Source organism: Pteropus medius, unplaced genomic scaffold, assembly GCF_902729225.1.
Source record: "Pteropus medius unplaced genomic scaffold, Ma_sr-lr_union100, whole genome shotgun sequence".
NCBI lineage: Eukaryota > Metazoa > Chordata > Mammalia > Chiroptera > Pteropodidae > Pteropus > Pteropus medius.
The window spans coordinates 11,432,841-11,452,663 of record NW_024351730.1 but is presented as its reverse complement, the minus strand read 5'-3'; the positions used below and the strand labels follow the sequence as shown (position 1 = coordinate 11,452,663).

The 19,823-nt window shown below is 39.1% G+C and overlaps 1 pseudogene; it reads left to right on the top strand.

Moving 5' to 3' along the window:
- LOC120588129 (40S ribosomal protein SA-like) overlaps positions 1-18,438 on the top strand; it is a 52,060-nt pseudogene extending 33,622 nt beyond the window's left edge.
- The last annotated feature ends 1,385 nt before the right edge of the window (positions 18,439-19,823 follow it).

Here is a 19,823-nt window from a genome sequence, read left to right as displayed (position 1 = left end):
GCGAATCAGCAAAGTGGAAGACAAGGTAGAAGAATACACTCAATCAAAACAACAAAAAGAAAAATGAATTTTAAAAAACGAGGATAGTTTAAGAGATCTCTGGGACAACATGAAGTGTAACGATATCCGGATCATAGGAGTATATGAAGGAGAAGAGAGAGCAAGGGATTGAGAATCTATTTGAAGAAACAATGACAGAATACTTTCCTAACCTGGCAAAGGAATTAGACATACTAGTTCAGGAAGCACAAAGAATCCCATACAAAAAGAATTCAAACAGACCCACACCAATACACATCATAATTAAAATACCAAAGGTCAAAGACAAAGAGAGAATCTTAAAGCAGCAAGAGAAAGGCAGCTACTTACTTACAAGTGTACCGACATAAGAATGTCTGCTGATTTTTCAATGGAAATTTTGCAGGCCAGAAGGGACTGGCAAGGAATATTCAAAGTTATGAAAAACAAGAATCTACAACCATGAATACTCTACCCAGCAAGGCTTTTGATTAAAATGGAAGGTGAGATGAAGAGCTTCCCAGACAGGAAAAAGCTTAAGGAATTTATCACTAACAAGCCAGTATTATAAGAAATGTTAAAGGGACTTCTGCAAAAAGAGAAGTGGTAAAAAAGAAAATAGAAATAACAAATACAAATAATAAAATGGCAGTAACTATGTACCTATCAGTAATCACTTTAAGTGTAAATAGATTAAATGCTTCAATCCAAAGATATAGGGTGGCTGAATGGATAAGAAAACAAGACCCATGCATATGCTCTCTACAAGAGACCCACTTCAGATCAAATGACACTCATGAACTGAAAGTAAAGGGATGGAAAAGAGATATTTCATGCAAATGGAAATGTAAAAAAGCCAGAGTAGCAATACTTATATCAGATAAAATAGACTTTAAAACAAAGGCTATAATAAGAGACAAAGAAGGGCATTACATAATGATAAAGAGATCAATAAATCAAGAGGACATAACCCTAGTAAACATATACGCACCCAACATAGAAGCACCTACATACATAGCAATTATTGACTGACATAAAAGGAGAGATCAATAGTAATATACTCATAGTAGGAAACTTTAACACCCCATTGACACCAATGGACAGATATTCCAGGCAAAGAATCAACAAAGAAACAATGGGCCTAAAAGATGCACTAGAGCAAAAGGATTTAATAGATATTTTCAGAGCATTTTACCCCAAAGTAGCAAAATATACATTCTTCTCAAGTGCAAATGGAACATTTCCCAGGATAGACCACATGTTAAGAAACAAAACAAGTCTCAATAAATTTAAGAAGATTGATATCATATCAACCATCTTCTATGATCACAATGGTATAAAACTAGCTATCAACTACAAGAAAAGCTAAATAACATACTACTAAACAATGAATCGGTTATCAATGAGATCAAAGAAGAAATCAAGATATCTAGAAACAAATAAAAATGAAAATACCATGACTCAAAATCTATGGGACACAGTGAAAGCGGTCCTGAGAGGGAAATTCATAGCAATACAGGCCTAGTTCAAGAAACAAGAAAAGCACAAATAAACAATCTAACCTTACACTTAAAACAACTAGGAAAAAAACAGCAAACAAAGCAGAAAGTGAATAGAAGGAAGGAAATAATAAATATCAGAGCAGAAACAAATGAAATAGAGTCTAGAAAAACAATATAAAATATTAAGGAAACCAAGAGCTGGTTCTCTGAGAGAATAAAAAAATTATAGATCCTTAGCTAGTCTCATCAAGGAAAAAGAAGAGAGGACTCAAATAAATAAAATCAGAAATGAAAGAGGAGAAATAACTATGGACTCCAAAGAAATACAAAAGATCATAAGAAAATACTGTGAGCAATTATATGCCAATAAATTGGACAATCTGGAAGAAATGGACGCATTTCTAGGAACACATAATCTCCCAAGACTGAGTCAAGAAGAAACAGAAAATCTGAACTTACCAATTACCACCAATGAAATAGAATCAGTAATCAGAAACCTTACCCCCCGCCCGGCCCAAAAAAAAGTCTTGGACCACATGGCTTCATAGGCAAATTTTACCAAACATTCAAAGAAAAATTAACACCTTTTCTTCTTAAACTATTCCAAAAATTCAAGAAGAGAGAAGGCTCTCTAACTTCTTTTATGAGGCCACCATTACTTTGATTCCAAAGACGTTACTGAAAAAGAAAACTGTAGGCTGATATCTCTTATGAACATTGATGCAAAAATCATCAAAAAAATATTAGCAAACCGAATTCAGCAATACATAAAACATATCATACACCTCGATCAAGTTGGATTTATTCCTGGGATGCAAGGTTGGTATAATATCCGCAAATCAATTACTGTGATACACCACATTAACAAATTGAAAGATAAAAACCATATGCTCATATCAATAGATGCAGAAAAAGTGTTCGATAAAATCGAGCATCGATTTGTGATAAAAACTCTCAACAAAGTGGGAACAGAAGGAACATGCCTCAACATAATAAAGGCCACATAAGACAAACCTATAGCTAACATCATGCTCAATGGAGAAAGGCTGAAAGCATTTTCCTTAAGATCAGGAACAAGACAGGGATGCCCACTTCACCACTCTTCTTCAACATTGTATAGGAAGTCTTAGCCACAGCAATAAAACAAGAAAGAGAAGTAAAAGGTATCCGAATTGGAAAGAAAGAAGTAAAACACTCGCTATTTGCCAATGACATGATACTATATAGAGAGAACCCAAAAGACTCCACCAAAAAACTGTTAGAACTGATCAGTGAATTCAGTAAAGTAGCAGGATACAAAATTAATATTCAGAAGTCAGTGGCCTTTTTATGCAACAATGATGAACCTTCAGAAAAAGAAATTAAGAAAACAATCCCATTTACGATTGCATCGAAAACTATAAAATGCCTGGGAATCAAATTAACCAAGGAGGTAAAAGATCTCTTCTCAGAAAATTATAAGTCATTGAAAAAAGAAATTGAAGAAGATACAAATAAATGAGAGCATATACCGAGCTCATGGGTAGGAAGAATCAGCATTATTAAAATGGCCATACTACCCAAAGCAATCTATAGATTCAATGCAATCCCTACCAAAATACCAATGACATTTTTCAGAGCTAGAACAAATAATCCTAAAATTTATATGGACCATCAAAGACCCCTAATAGCCACGGCAATCTTGAGAAAGAAGAACAAAATTGGAGGTATCACACGACCTGATATCAAACTATACTACAAGGCTACAGTAATCAAAACAGTATGGTACAGCCATAAAAACTGATACATTGATCGATGGAACAGAATAGAGAGCCCAGAAATAAATCCACGCTTATATGTTCACTTAATATATGACAAAGGAGGCAAGAATATACAATGGGGTAAAGACAGTCCCTTCAATAAATGGTGCTGGGAAAATTGGACAGATACATGCAAAATAAAAGAAACTGGAGACCACCTTTTTACACCATATACAAGAATAGACTCAAAATGGATTAAAGACTTAAATATAAGACCTGAAACCATAAAGCTTCTAGAAGAAAACATAGGCAGTAAAGTCTCTGATATTGCTAACAGTAATTTCTTTTCAGATATATCTATCTGGGCAAGGGAAACAAAACAAAAATAAACAAATGGTACTACATCAAACTAAAAAGTTTTTGTACAGCAAAGGAAACCATCAACAAAACAAAAAGACAACTGACTGTTTGGAGGAAGATATTCGCTAATGATACATCCGATAAGAGGTTAATATTCAAAAAACATAAAGAACTCATACAACTCAACAACAACAAAAAAAAACACAAACAATCCAATTGAAAAATGGGCAGAAGACCTGAATAGATACTTCTCCAAAGAGGAAATACAGATAGTCAATAGACATATGAAAAGATGTTCAAGGTCACTAATCATCAGAGAAATGTAAATTAAAACCACAGTGAGATACTACCTGACACCTGTCAGAATGGCTAGCATCAATAAATCAAAGAACAACAAGTGTTGGAAAGGATACAAATTGGTACAGTTGCTAAGGAAAACAGTCTGGAGGCTTCTCAAAAAATTAAAAATGGAAATATCTTTTGATCCAGCAATTGCACTTCAGGGTATTTATCAAAAAAAAAACAACAATAATTTATAAAGATCTATGCATCCCTATGATCAGGGCAGCACAATTTACAATAGCCAAGATATGGAATCAAACTAAATGCCCATCAACAGACGATTAGATAAAGAAATTAAGGTTCATATATATATAATGAAATACTATTTAGCCATTAAAAAAAATGAAATCTTACCATTTGCAACGTCATGGATGGACCTAGAAGTTATTATGCTGAGTGAAATAAGTCAGAGAAAGGTAAATATCATATGATTTCACTTATATGTGGAATCTAAGGAACAAAAAGAACAAACTAATCAAAAACTGACACAAATATAGAGGACAATTTGGTGATGGACAGAGGGGATGGGAGTCTGGGGGGCTGGGAAAATGAGGTGAAGGGCTAACGAAGTACAAATTAGTAGCTAATAGATGATCCAAGGATGGGGAGCACGGCATAAGGAATACAGTTAGCATTAATATATTGACTGGGTGTAAAACCAGAATGAGTAATAAGGATGATCATTTTATAAACTATATAAATGTCTAACCAATGTACTGTATACTTGAAACTAATAAAAAAAAAAATTAAGCTACAGAAAACTAAAAAAAAAAGTGTTCAAGAAAAAAAAAAGCATTGGATATTTTGCACAGTTAAATAAGTTTATGCTATTTACAGCCCTCTGGGAGGCTCATGGTCCACATTTGCATTTAGAGGCTCTGAGAAGTCCTGCACTAAAGAAATTTATGAAACTCTGCTGAACCTAGTGGCTCCAAAACTTTTTAACTACATAACCTTTTTTTGTTTTTTTCTGGGAACAGTTATTAATGTCTGCTAGGTCTCTAACTTCTACATGTGAAATTCTATAAATTTACATCAAGGTTAATTTTCATTTCACAGGAGGTTAAAAATTAAGTTTGACCTATAAAGTAAGTTAGAAGTAGTTTATTAATTTATACAGAATTTAGAAGGCAACTGTCCCCAAGAGCAAATATTTTCTCTAGGTTTCCAATCCATCAATTTTAGTTGCATTTTATCTACTCATTCTTTTCAAGGTACCTTGAGCTGATGGTTTTGATGGATCTGAGAATGTAAAATAACATTTACAGATGATCAGTCCATTCCAGAGCACAACTTGGTGTAATCATTTATTCTACCAACTTGCTTCATGTATCACATTAACTACAAAGGAAGAAAAAAAGGGCAAACACATTACATTTCCATTATACAAGTAGTCTGTGACGTTTCCGTCATTCCATTTCCTTATTTTAGCTAAAATAACTATGATCATAGGGTATATTAATCCTATTGACCTTTGCAATGCTATTTAGAGGAATCTAGCCTTTTTTTCTTTTTTACCACATTAAAATTTTTGGTAGAATTTCCTCACCAAAGTCAGTTACGTAGTCTGTAAAGTAGAGGCCGAATGATTCAGTTCATGTTTCTTTATCAAGTCACTGCCCACACAGCCAAGTCATTAGTATCAAATATAACAAAGACACCTTAAGGAAAATTGTGGGTTCTGCTTTAGAGCAGTGCTTTTGCTCTGTGAATCATTTTGCCTTCAGTTTCAACTTTAGATTAATTGTTTCTTTTCTTAGGCTTTGTGTTTAAGCCTCCGTTTTCTCAACTACAAAATGAGCTTATAAAAGCTTCTTCCTCAGAGTTGTTAAAAGGAATAAATGAGATAATACATGAAATTCTCTCACTCTATTTATTCAAAAAAGCACCTGTGAACAGAATCAAGAGTCCAGAAGTAAACCCATATTTATATGGGCAAATAATTTTCAGCAAAAAAGCCAAAAACATACAATAGAGAAAGGAAAGCCTCTTCAATAAATGGTGCTGGGAAAACTGGAAAGCCACCTGCAAAAGAATGAAACTAGACTGTTGTCTATCACCACACACAAAAATTAACTCAAAATGGATTAAGCATCTGAATATAAGACCTGAAACAATAAAATGCATAGAAGAAAACATAGCATCTAATCTCAAGGACCTTGGACTTAAAGAGGATTTTATAAATTTGACCTCAAAGGCAAGGGAAGTAAAAGCTAAAATAAATGAATGGGACTACATCAAACTAAAAAGCTTCTGCTCAGCAAAAGAAATCATCAACGAGGTAAAGAGACAAACATCTGAACGGGAAAATATATTTGCAAGCAACACCTCAGATAAGGGCCTAATATTCAAAATATACAAAGAACTCATACGACTCAATAACAAAACAAACAAACAAACAAACAATCTAATCAAAAAAATGGGCAGAGGACCTGAACAGACACTTCTCCCTAGAGAATATACAAATGGCCAAAAAAATATATGAAAAGATGCTCAACATCGCTAGCTATTAGGGAAATGCAAATCAAAACCACAATGAGATACCATCTCACACCTGTTAGAATAGCTATACTCAACAAGACAAGTAATAACAAATGCTGGAGAGTATGCAGAGAAAAAGGAACCCTTATACACTGCTGGTGGGACTGCAAATTGGTACAGCCACTATGGAAAACAGTATGGAGCTTCCTCGAAAAAACTAAAAATTGATCTACCATATGATCCAGCAATCCCTCTACTGGGTATTTACCCCAAAGACTTGAAAACCCATATCCAAAAAGATCTTTGCACACCAGTGTTCATAGCAGCATTGTTCACAGTGGCCGGACATAGAAGCAACCAAAGTCTCCTATGATAGATGACTGGCTAAAGAAGCTGTTGTGGTGCATACACACAATGGAATATTACTCAGCCATAAGAAGAGATGAAATACTGCCATTTGCGACAACATGGATGGACCTCGAGATAATCATGTTAAGCGAAATAAGCCAGACAGAAAAAGTTGAAAATCACATGGTATCACTTATACGTGGGATATAAACCTAAAAGTAACAAATGAACAGGACAAACAAACAGAGACTCATAGACATGGACAATAGACTAGTGGTTATGAGAGGGTAGGGGGTGGGCGAAGAGGGGGAAGGTAGATGGGGTAAAGGGGATCAAATATAGGGGGGTAGTGGGAGGGTGAAGTGAGTAAAGGGGATCAAATATATGGTAGCTGAAGGAAACTGGACTTTGAGTGGTAAATACACAATAGAATATATAGGTGTCAAATTATAATATACATCTGAAAATTATATAATTGTATTAACCAATGTTACTCCAATAAACTTAACAAAAAAATTAAATTAAATTTTTAAAAGCACCTGTGTGCCTGGAAACTGCTTTTAGAGATGTTACTACTCTCAATCCAATAATAAAACTTGTATGGTGACTTCTGCCATTCCAATTTTTGTACATGAGGAAACAGAAAAGTTAAGAAATTTGCCCAAAGTCACCCAGCTAATAAGCAAAGGACCATGGATTTGAACTCTTTTGTAATCTAAACTCTTTTTTGTCTCTTCTTTCCATTTGCACTCCACTGATGCTCAACAAAATGTGTTGAGTGTCTCCTATAGCGTGCATTTGCCAAGGTGCTGAAGAAAGAAAAAAAACTTAAGTCAAGCTTGATCTTTAGGTAAAGCTGGAAATGCTCACATTCTAGTGGGAGAGACATTAAATAGAGGGGAGGAAGGAAAGAAGAGCCTTTTAGAAGTTTGAGTTGGGGGTAAAAGGAGAACAAAGCAGACTAAATGTGTGTAGCCTACATTGCATTTTCTTTTTCTTGACCATATCCAGAATGTTATGGAACCAAGATAGTTCCGTGGCAGGCCTGGGTTTGCATATTTAAATTGCTCCAAAGGCTGTTGAACTATGTTTAAGGAAAAACTTTCTTACTAGGATAGATTACCTTGGGAAGGTACAGTTCCACTCCTGAGTTTTTAAGATGAAATAAATAATCCCAAAAATGGGTAATTAAAATCCAACCCTTACTAGCAACCATGAGTAGAAGAAAGAACACTGGACAGGAAATCTGAGTCCCTGTCATGCCATTTATAAGATGAGACCTTGGCCAAGTCACCCCATATCTATATGCCTCAGTGTCCTCAACTGTAGAAAGAGAAGGAAGTACTAGATGACTTCTGGCTTGCTTTTCAATCCTGTGATTTCAGTGACAATAAACTCTTCCAGTATTTTCATTAGTATAGTTTTTCACTGAAAAAGTAGAGTATATTACTTCTGAAAGTATAGTGTTATCCTCAAGATTTTTTTTTTAAGTATAACACCACTAGAACTACAATGAGACAGAGAGTCTGAGAGATAATAGAGAGATGAGAAAGGGAGGGAGGGAGGGAGGGAGAGGGGAGAGAGAAAGAGAGAGAGTCAGAGAAAGAGAGAGAGACAGAGAAAGAGAGAGAGACAGAGACAGAGACAGAGACAGAGACAGAGGATGGACTGAGAGAAAACCCACAATAACATCATCATGTCTGCGTATAGGCCGGATACTTTCAATGTGGTTCTTACTGCCATGTGGTGCATCTCCCTCACTGTCATTATACAAAGTAAACCAACCTTTATATAGTCTGTACTGCCAAAAAGCAGTATGTAAACCCAGTTTTGTTCATTTAATATATATCGGTTGTCAGCGCCGAGCTGATCAAGAAGGGAAAGTTTCAGTGGTGAGATGCCCAGTTGAAAGAATGCGCGAGGAGCCAACATGAGAATGAAACAGCAGGCACCAACTTTATTGCGCGGAGTGCACGCTTCTGTGCTAGGGGATTGCATGGGCTTTATATATGTCAGAGAACAATAGTGGCATTCTGCCACACATGCGTAATAAACAATAAGCTGAGATATACTTTCCTAAATTAGGCGCAGGCGCTCTGCTACACTAATGTAACATTTTAAATCCAGAGTCCTATCCCTAGCTGCAAGCCTGGATCACAGCTAGACCTGGGACCCACATCAGTGTACTACAGAAATTTCTATTAAGGAGAATCATTTAAAATTTCTTTGTGATGCAAATGAATACCCCACATTTAAATTTTTGTGATAATCTGGGTTCGTATAAATTTATATTTAAAAATTACGGCCAATATTTACCAAGAACCTACTCTGTGTCAGGCTCTATGACAAAAAGTGTATTGCACCTAATACTAATAACAACTTTAGGAAATTATTGCTATGATTATCACCATTTTATAGAAAGAAAAAATGCAGCTCAGAAAGGCTAAGTGATTAATCCAAAGTCACGCGACTGGTAGAAAGAACTAGAAAGAAACCTACATGTATCTAATCTGCGAGCCTAGGTTCTTAAACACTACTCTATAGTGTCCATGAAAATTGAGGCAGAGGTCTACCCTGGGCACATTTGAAATCTGGGGACTTACTTTGCCCTCTGGCTTCCAGTTTCTTAGCCCCAGAGTCCCTACACCCATTTCTCAGCTACTAAACCTTGTTTCCAGGCCTGACAAACAGAAAGGAGTTTCCAGGCATAAATGCTGCTCTCAGAAGTCCAGGTCTGTGAGAAGAGATAGATTCTGAGAGGCTCAGAGGAGAGTGGCCAGGCCTAGAGAAGGCTCTAAGCATTGTTTTCTGGGAACAATGAAAGAAGTGGGCAGATTTGGACTGGAGAGGAGAAAGCTCAGGGGAAACATATGCAAACATAGTCTTTCCACAGTTTAGTGGTCTCATTTGAAGAAGTTGCTTCAGCCAAAAACAGCAGACTTTTCATATATTCAACAACACAGATAAGTAAAATATAGGAAGAGACAAAAAGTGATCTGTAACACAATACCATCTATTTAAATTAAAAATCTTTGCCAAAAAAAAAAATCCCTATTTTACAAGAACTTGTACAAACAGAGGATACAAAGATATCACATACTAGGATGGTTGTTTATGGGAACTGAGGAAGGGGTGTCAAAAGGAAAATTTATCCTATTTTTATTTTAGTCCAAATATATAAGGAGGACTACATGTTTTAAATGAATCCCGGGGGATAATGCTGGGAACAGCAGGTGAAACTTGAAGAGCATCATTCAAAATATATCTAAAACCCAACCACTTTTCACACCTCTCCTCATCTGAACTGTGGCTACATCTCCTAACTGCTCTCCATAAGTCCACTCTTTTCTCTGTACAGTCTATTTGCAGAACAAATCTTTTAAAGTTAAGTCAGATTGTATTAGTCCCTAGTTCAACACCCTCCAGTGACTCTCTATCTTATCCAAAGTAAAATCCAGTATACTTAAAATGGGCTACAAAGCCCTGGCTCCCACTCTTGTTCTAATTGCATATTTCACCACTGTCCCCTTTGCATTCCCTGCTCCAATCACACTAGCCGCCTTGCTCCTCTATGAACACACTAAGCAGACTCCTGCCCCAGGGCCTTTGCACTTACTGTGTCCAATGCCCGAGATGTTCTTCCCACAGATACTCTCGTATGGTTCATTCAGAGCTCAACTTGAAAGTCACTTGTCAGTGAGGCCTATCCCAACCACCCTAATTAAAATTGCACATACCCGCTCCTGGCACTCTCTAACTTTATATATCTCCTGTCATGGTCTTCATTTTACTTGCCTTATTCACTGTTGCTCTCCTTTAGAAAGCAAGCTTCAGGAGGACAGGGATTTCTGTCTATTTTGTTTACTGCTGTATTCTCAGAACCTAAATAGTATCTTGAACATGGCATGCACTCAATAAATACATTTGAATTTATTTTGTTCAACATAAAAAACTTCCTAAAGAACTATATATAGATAAAATGAGATACGTAATGAGATAATGAGCTCTATATCCCTGGAGGTATTCAAGCAAAGCCCAAGTGACCTTTTGGTAAAGATACTGAAGAAAAGATTCAAGCACTTAGTATTTGATTGGACTAGATATTAATCCAAGCTCTTGCCAACCCTGAAGTACCATAGTTCTGTAAACCACCACAAAAATGCTAAAGTAAGATGCTCAGTGACCTCAAATAGGACCTAAGGAGGTCATCAAATGCTTAGGAACACGGGGTCCTATTTCTAGTATCCTATACCTAGTAAATTGAGCATCAATAGTTTGGGTTTTATATTTTGTTTTCTTTCATTCTTAATGTAAATCTTTTAAACTCCATGAGTCTATTTGGTAACATTTTCTCCTGAATACAAAAAAGCAGCATACATCTAATTGCAAATGAGAAATTTCAGGAAAAGCTAGTGTTATCAAATAACTGTATTATCTGAAAAAAATTCATCATCTTACATAATTTAAATTCTTGCCCTTTGCTCCCTTGTGTATATTTTTGCATTATAAAGTCTGCTTAAAATTAGTTCAATTCTTCCCTTTGGGGTAGATTTTACAACAAAAACATGGAAGGATTAAAAAGAGAAAAAGAATAACTGATAGTCGAGATTTCTTCTATAGAGTCTCTTGATTTGTGTATGATATGATTGAAAGCATATGTGGAAAGACCAAAAAGAAAAGAATGCATGTTCTAGGGTCCACACAAATTAGTGATGTTACTTCACTCCAAGGAAGAAAAATACTTTGATTTTTTACAGTGATAAGAAAATTACAGAACCCAAGAGATAGAGAGACACATGCTTTAGACTCTATTAAATGTGGCCTAAAGTAAAATCTAGACATTTCCTTCACTGCCTCTGCCCTCTACTAGAAGGTGGATTCTTCAGTTGTGTGAACGTCCAGGGGTCGGACAGGTGATGGAATGATAGCAACAAGAGTGGTTCTTTGCTCCTTGAAGCAAACTTCTGAAGCCAAACTGAAAACTCTTCAGAGCAGAGGAGGTGTTTCTGTTTACAATTTCCTTCAGGACAGAGACTGGGACCACGTGGGGATATCCAATTACAACATTGTATTTCATCCAAGACAAGGAGGGGTAGGCTTATCTCACTATTTTTATAGAAATCCATCCTTTCTAAACAAAAAAGGAATTTTGAGTTTGGGCTTTTTCAGGTAATACATGTTCTCTTCCCTGTTGCCAATATATAGCCTATTTCCGGAAAGGTACCACAAGTGTACCACAATGAAGAACAGACACCAATAATCACTGTTTGTTTGTCACATTGCCTGCTAGTGCAGGGTTATCTCTGGGATTTTTAAAGGGAGTTTCCCCCACAACGGTCTACAGGGTCATTGCTCCTCTGCCTGACATTTTCTCTTTCATGCTCCCCACACCCACTCTCTCCCTGATAATGGAGCACTTCTTCATGCTTCAGAACATGTGCTTTGTTACAGACATTGACAGTTTAAAAGAAAAATGTTTAATAGTCATTCAATAGTAGACTCTGAGCACCTTCTATGTCATTAGTAGCAAAGCTAGATTAGGAGGCAGGGGCAACGAGAGAAGTCAGGCACAGTAAAGGGAGACCTTTTCATATCCACATGGAGCTCACAATCCGTTGTTCAGACAAAACTATTAATATAAAATAAAATGATTAAAGAGTAACATAATATGGTGCTTCATGCCATGGAAACAATAAGGATATTTAGCACTGGAGGAGGCACACTTCCATGTGGTTTAACTTGGATCGGGCCTTGAATGGTAGAAGAAACAGAAAACCTAGTAGGGTCAGTCTCTTGATAAGCCTAGCCAAAATCAAGCTGACAACCCATCCTCCCTCCTGCTGGACTCCCTTCCATAATGTAACTATAGGTGCAGTAGAGGCCACAAATAACCTCAGGGGAAATCAAACAGGTTTTGGTCCCATTTTGATGTTCTCCCTCTGGGTTAACACATAGAACCCAATTCTCAGAGAACACAAAATTAAAATGCTGCAAATAAGTCAACAAACTCTTCCTTTTCTGCAGAAAACCAGATAATACCATGCATATATTTGTAATCGGCTTTTCTCCAAAGGGAGAATTTTACATAGGAAACAATTAGCAAGAAATTCTGAAAGCAGGTACAAGAACAAGGCAAAAAGGCTGAGTCCCAGAAAAGCAGGGAAGGAGTTAGTGCTTAAATTCCAGGCAGGAGGAATCAATTCTCCAAGCACGATACAGCCCCATTGTGGGGGCGATAGTCTCCTCGCTGTTGTACACCCACCCTAAGTACAACCTTCAGGCCCCAGGAGACAGGCCTTGGCTGTATAGCCACGTTACTTACACTCAATATAGAGAATGGGAGCAATCTCACCAACTTCCATAGCTATAGATGTTAGAGATAATAATGACGAGGGTTTATTACATGGCCTTGGACAGAAATTACTCAAGAAACATTATTAGCATTGTTAATAATTTTAATATCTCCCTCTCTATCAAAGCTTCTTTCTCTCTCTCCCTCTCTCCTCTTTCTCTTCCTCTTTCCCTCTCTTTCTCTCTCTCTCTCTTCTCCTCTTCCTCTTTCCTCTTCCTCTTCTCTTTCCTCTTCCTCTTTCCCTCTTCCCTTCTCTTCCTCTTCCTCTCTTTTCCTCTTCCTTTATTTTTTCTCTTTTCTTTTTTTTTTATACCTAAACTAAAAAGTTACATGCTTAGATCCCCAAAGGGTTTTCTTCTCCTATTAGTACTGTGGTGATCCTGGTTTAATCAGTTCTTTTAAAGAATCACCAGCCATTCTTCTGGCTGACATTTTAATCAGATTTTGCCAAGAATCCCAAAGGAGGGGGAAAATGGAATTGCAATGAAAAAAATTCCACTTTTCTCTTCACGCCACTAAATTATAACTTAACGGCCACCTTGGAAAAGAACAACAACAAGAAAAAACACATGGCAGAACATTTTTCTGGCTGAAAAAAATTGACAAAGCGGTAGAACCAAATTCTTTGCAGTACTAACAATAGGGTGAGGATCCAGGCAGGGGTGAGAAACAAGTGCTGTTCTGCAGAATTGTGTCCTCACAGTTACTCTACTACACACTGAAAGTGTTCACAGGACACCTTTGGGAAAGGAACAAAATGTCTCCTCTCCACATAGCCTCACAAAAATAGAAAAGGAGAATACATTTAAGTACCCAAAATAGAAGATAATAGTCAAATAATCCATTCAGAGCTTCATGCTCTGATAATGCATAATAATCTGTTGTTTGGTGTTTCTCCTTGAGACACCCTTTCCTTCCCTGTGCGTCAGGTTTCTCCCACAGCATCTTCAATTGCTCCTTAAGATGGCTCTAAAATAGATATCTGTTTCATGGACATGAGTCAGTCTGGCTGCTGCAATGGAGGAGGTGGCGCAGCAACAGTCAGACAGCCTGGCTTTGCATCCTAGCTCACCACTACCTTCTCTGTGTCTTGGAGCAATTAACTTAACCTCTCTGAACCAATGGCACAGTTGCCTCACTTGTAAAACAGATATAGCAATATTATCTTTGTATGGAGATTAAATGGAGTAATGCACATGAAGAGCTCAGCACACTTAATGTTTTGTGATGAGAAGAAGTGGAAACAGACAAGAAAAAAGGAAGCAAGAAGGACCATGACGTTCTGACAGCACCTCCCATCTTCCTATCTCTCCCTACGCCACATTCACTGCACCCACAGTTTGGAGCTGGAAATTAACCAACAAGTAACATATTTGTTTGCGAGGGCTCCCTATCAAAGTACCACAAACTGAGACCTTAAACAACAGAAATGCATTGTCTCACAATTCTGGAAGCTGCAGGTCCGAGGGCAAGGTGTTGGCAAGGTTGGTTCCTTCTGAGGGCCATGAAGGAGAATTTGTTCCATGCCTCTCCCCTGGCTTCTGGTGTTTTGCTGGCAATCTTTGGCATCCTTGGCTTGTAGAAGCATCATTCTGATTTCTGCCTTCATCTTCACTTGGCATTCTCCCTCTGTGTGTGTGTGTGTGTGTGTGTGTGTGTGTGTGTGTATCCAACTTTCCCCCTTTCTTAAGAAAAACAGTCAAATTGGATTAGAGCCCACCCTAAGGACCTCAACTAATTACATCTGCAACAGCCCAATTTTCAAATAACGTCACGTTCTGAGGCACTAGGGGTTAGTTCTTCAATGTATGAATGGGGTGGGGGCACTGTTGCAGAAACACGACCGGCGAGAAACCAAGCACCATTTGGAGAGTTGGAGAACTCAGGTTTATTACATTGGCGGTCCCAGAAGAGCTAGCACTCTGAAGATCTGGGCCCGAGCTCAGGGCTAATCTTACTTTTATAGGGCTTAACAAGCAAAGGCAAACAAGCAAAGGCAATACATCTGTTATCTAGATGGAACAATCAAAGGAGAGGGTGAGTCTTTAGTTGATTTTGAGATCACTCTGCCCTTCAGCTCATGCAGCAAGCATGTCTACAGAAGCAGAACAAAGAGCCGATTACAAGGTTAGCCGTTTGAGTGGAAAATTCCTCTTCATTCCCCTCTTTTGATGCCCTTTAAATTCTTAAAGGGCATTAATCTCCTGATCTTCTTGGTCTAGGGGCTGGTTTAAGGATGGTCTGGATGTCACAACCATCTGTAACTTTATGGACTCTAGGCGTGAGGAGACAAACTTGACAAGACAGTTCAGGATTCAGGGATCAAATAAGATAGCTATAAAGAGCATGAAGAGAGGACCTGAAAGTGGGAGAACCAGGATCCCCAACTCTATATTCTGGACCAGGACCCCCATGACTCATTAAATTGTTGGTGGATTAGGGCATACCCCTTCTAAAATAGGATGACCTCAGTGTCTTTGCGGGCAGATCCAGAAACCCTTTAACTAATTTTCCTGCCTAACTCTTTTCTAAGAGCCATGAACCCCCTTATTATTAGTATGGATGTTGAGGGATGGGAGGTCTCTTCCATATCTGCTTCCTGCTGAGAAGGGGTCCCTGCCTTCTGGGGTTTCATGGAGCTCTTTCCCCTTCTGCCTTAATCAGGGCAGAGTCTTGGGTTTCCTGCTGAAGTGCTGCCTCAGTCCCTAGACAAGGAACTTCCTTCCCTGTCCTGTCCCAGTTATTGGACACCTTAAAGATCTCTGGCACCAAGGCGCCCTGTGGGGTTTAGGTCTAGGCCCCAACTTTTGGAGCTTCTTTTGAATATTGGACACAGACCAAGTTTTGAAATGTGTAGCCAGGAGTGTCTGGCCCTCAGACTTTGAGTCAATGTTAGTATATTCTCTAAAAGTCTCAGAAAACTGGGTAAGACAACTTAAAACACAGAAATTATTTTGATGAAGTATGGAGTCCTCGTTTTCTACTCAGAAAACTTTACCATAACATCAGTAGCAGACCAATAGTCTAAGAAACATTAAAACATAACTCTACTTTTGCATTAGCTTACTTTTGGCATTTAAATTTCTAATCTTGTTTAGCTTAATCACATAAAATTTCCCCTCAGGATTTCTCTTCACAAACCTTCTACTACTTTCCTCATTCCTTCAGTTGCCTCTTCCCACTCATTCAGAAATAACCATCTTTAAGACAAACACCTTTCCTTCAATTCCCTTCAAAATAAATCTCCATACTTTGTATCTTCTGTTACCAAAAACATTTTCCTCTCCATCATAATTAAAATTTTAACTGAACTACCATATTACATATAACACAGACAAATATAGATCAGAGGTCATGCATATACTCATATTTCCCCATCATCAGTATTTGTAACTTCCCTGAGGGTACATATCTAGTTTCCTCAGGGAGTGATGAAATAGATGGAATCCCAAGAGAACTCGTTACCCCCTCAGAGACCGAGGATGAAGGGAGAGAAAATTCTTATTACCAAGATCTCTCGGAAGGTGCTCCTATCATTGGGCCAACTAATAAGTCTGGGTCTTGGTGAAGGAGCATAGAAGCTGAATTTTTACTGGTTCAGCAGTCCTGGCTTGCCTGGGTTTGCCATTATACTAAGTCACTCGATTAACTCGTTGGTCAGTGTTTCCTGGTATATTAGCTGCTCCTAATTTAGTTAAAATATGCCGTCCTAACAAGGGAGCTTGACAGATTGGAACTATTAAAAACTCCTGCTGAGAATTCTGATCTTCAGATTGGCAGGTCAGTGGTGGAGTAAAATGGTTGACCTTGCCTTCCCCTTCTACTCATGATAATCATAGTTCATGAGGAGGGTTTTCCTGCAAATGCAGGGAGAACAGAATAGGTTGCCCCTGTATCGAAAAGAAATTGAATTTATTTACCCATTAAGTCCAGAGTGACCCAGGGTTCCTCGGTACTAATGACCACATTCCTGGATAGGAGTGGCGAGGATGGCCCTGGGCCTCTTCAATCACACAGTTCCTGGTCCTGGGCTATTAGGGTGTTGGCTGGCCACCCTCCTCTCTGGGAGTATGGACAATCAACTCTCCAATGCCAGGGATTAGTACCAGTTTCTTTGCATTGAGGCAGGGGCTCGGGGGCTTTTAGGTACAGTCCTTTGCCCAATGTCCTACTTTCTTGCATTTGAAGCAAGAACTCAATGTCTCCTCATTCTCCAGTCTCTTAAGGGATGCTTATCAGGTACCAAGGGCGACAATTGCAACAGCCATAATTCTGGCTTGTCATTTTTCTTTATTCTGTTCTCTTTTTCCCTCTTCAAGATCTCACGTGTTATAGACCATGAAGGCCATATATAGTACTTGGTTAGTCTGTGGCCCCATCTGCAGCTTTTGAAGCTTGCATATGATATCGGGGGCTGACTGGCTAATAAAATGCTGGCCTAATAAAGCTAACCTTGCCAGGTAAGTGGGGTCTACATTAGTATACCTCCTAAAGGATTCTTCCAGCTGGCTAAAAAGCTGGCTGGGTTCTCATATTTATCTTGAGTAATGACTCTAAGCTTCTCATAGTTCACGAATTTTGTATTCCTTTTTTTTTACTTTCTTTCTCCACCCCCGCTACCCCCCATGAGGATCTCTAGAAATGTGGTGCATCTAGCCATTCCCTCTTGGATATTATCATTCCAATCAGGATCAGCTAACAGTACTACCTCTGTTCCAGGGGCATGGCCCTGGAGATTCCTAGCAAAGGCCTCATCTGCCTCCTGACGGGCCACTGTTATACCCTGATGTCTTCCCCGCCTGGGAAGACCCTGATGTCTTTCCCCAGTCAGAAGATCTTGATGTCTTTCCCCACCGGGAAGATCCTGACCTGTGTCTTCTAACTGAAGATTAGGGGGTGATCAAGCTCCTCCTCTATCCAAAGATGGGACTTGACTAGGGGGCTGAGCCCCGGGGCCTTACCTTATCCTGTGGCCGTTCTTGATGAGTTGGTCCATCCCTCCTATGAGTCTGGTTTGGGGCTTGGCTGTCCTGGGAGTCAGGGCACCAGTCTGAAAGAGAACCCGGAATACCATCAGGTGGCACGCCTCCTCTTTCGTCTCGGAGCCCCTCCACCCCGGCATGGCCGAGCCACTGGTCTGGCGGCTCAAAGGGCCAGTGTGGTTGGAATCTCACTGGGGCCTCCAGAAATGTTGCAGAAACAAGACCAGAGAGAAACCAAGCACCCCTTAGAGAGTTGGAGAACTCAGGTTTATTATGCCGGTGGTCCCAGAAAAGCTAGCACTCTGAAGATCTAGGCCCCAAGCTTAGGGGTAACCTTACTTTTATAGGGCTTAACAAGCAAAGGCAAACAAGCAAAGGCAATACATCTGTTCTTAAGAAGCAAAGGCAATACATCTGTTATTAGACAGTCAATCAAAAGGGAGGGCGAGTCTTTAGTTGATTTCGAGATCACTCTGCCTTTTGGCCTATGGAGCAAGCATGTCTACAGATGCAGAACAAAAAGCTGATTACAAGGTTAGCCATTTGAGTGGAAAATTCCTCTTCAGCACAATTCAAACCTCATTACCACTAACTAGCCAGGTGACCCTGGGCAAGTCACTTAGCATCTGTGTCTCAGGTATCTCAGGGCTGGTGCAAGGACTGTAGCAGAACTGTTGGCACACTCTTCATATGCTTGTTGGTCTTACCTTTGTGGGGCTGGCAGCCCAATGTCCACCCAAACCCTGCGGGCTGTCTCTGACAGCCAAAGTCATTCCGACCCTGCCGCCCCAGCCTTCCGGAAGGTCCAGAGAACTAATACTCCCCAGGAAAGCCCCTCAACCGGTCCCCTACACAAGTTGCCGTTTACGTACTCCAGCCCCCTTGCCCTCTGCTGAGATAATTGCTAGGCACATGTTCTCCACCAGTTTGGTCCCAAGTCCCCAACTGCTTTAATCTCCAGTTGCCCACCCTTTACTGCCTGCCTGCCCTTTCCCATCTCACCCATTTCCCTGCGGGAATTTTCTCATCTCCCAAATAAACTACTTATGCTTAAATCCTAGCCTCAGAGTAGACTTCTGGGGACCCCAAACTAAGGCTGGCATTTGTTGTTATGATGATTAAATAAATTAATATTTAGAATAGAACCTAGTTAGCAATGCATAATTACTGGCTGTTATTATTCTTATTATCAAGATTTTATTTTGAATAGTGTATTTGGGCCAGGAGGCATCACTTCCAAGCAGCAAGACATCAGATGAGGCTGTTTTATTCACAAGCCTCGCTTGGAAAGTAGGTGAATGAAGAGGCGGTAGGAGCTTCTTCTGCATCTGATACGGCTGCTCAGTCACTGCCGAGTCATAGGAATCAGCATGACTTCTCAACATTTCATTTTCCCTCAGGGATGACAACAGAGATCACTGACTGTGTGACCGAGAGGCAGCAACGGGTAGTGTTTAAGATCTTGGACTCTGAACTAAACAAGTCCAAATTCTAGTCATGGTTCTGACATTTTCTAGCGGTGTGATCTCGGGCACGTGGCTTGATCTCTTTAAGCCTCAGCTTCCACCTCTGAAATATGGGCATAGCAGTTGTTCTTGATGATGGAATATGGTAAAGCGTGCATGGACAATATTAAGATTTTGGTAAAGGTTATATTCTTATTCATTTATTCATTCTTTTTTACACTGTAGAGATGAGT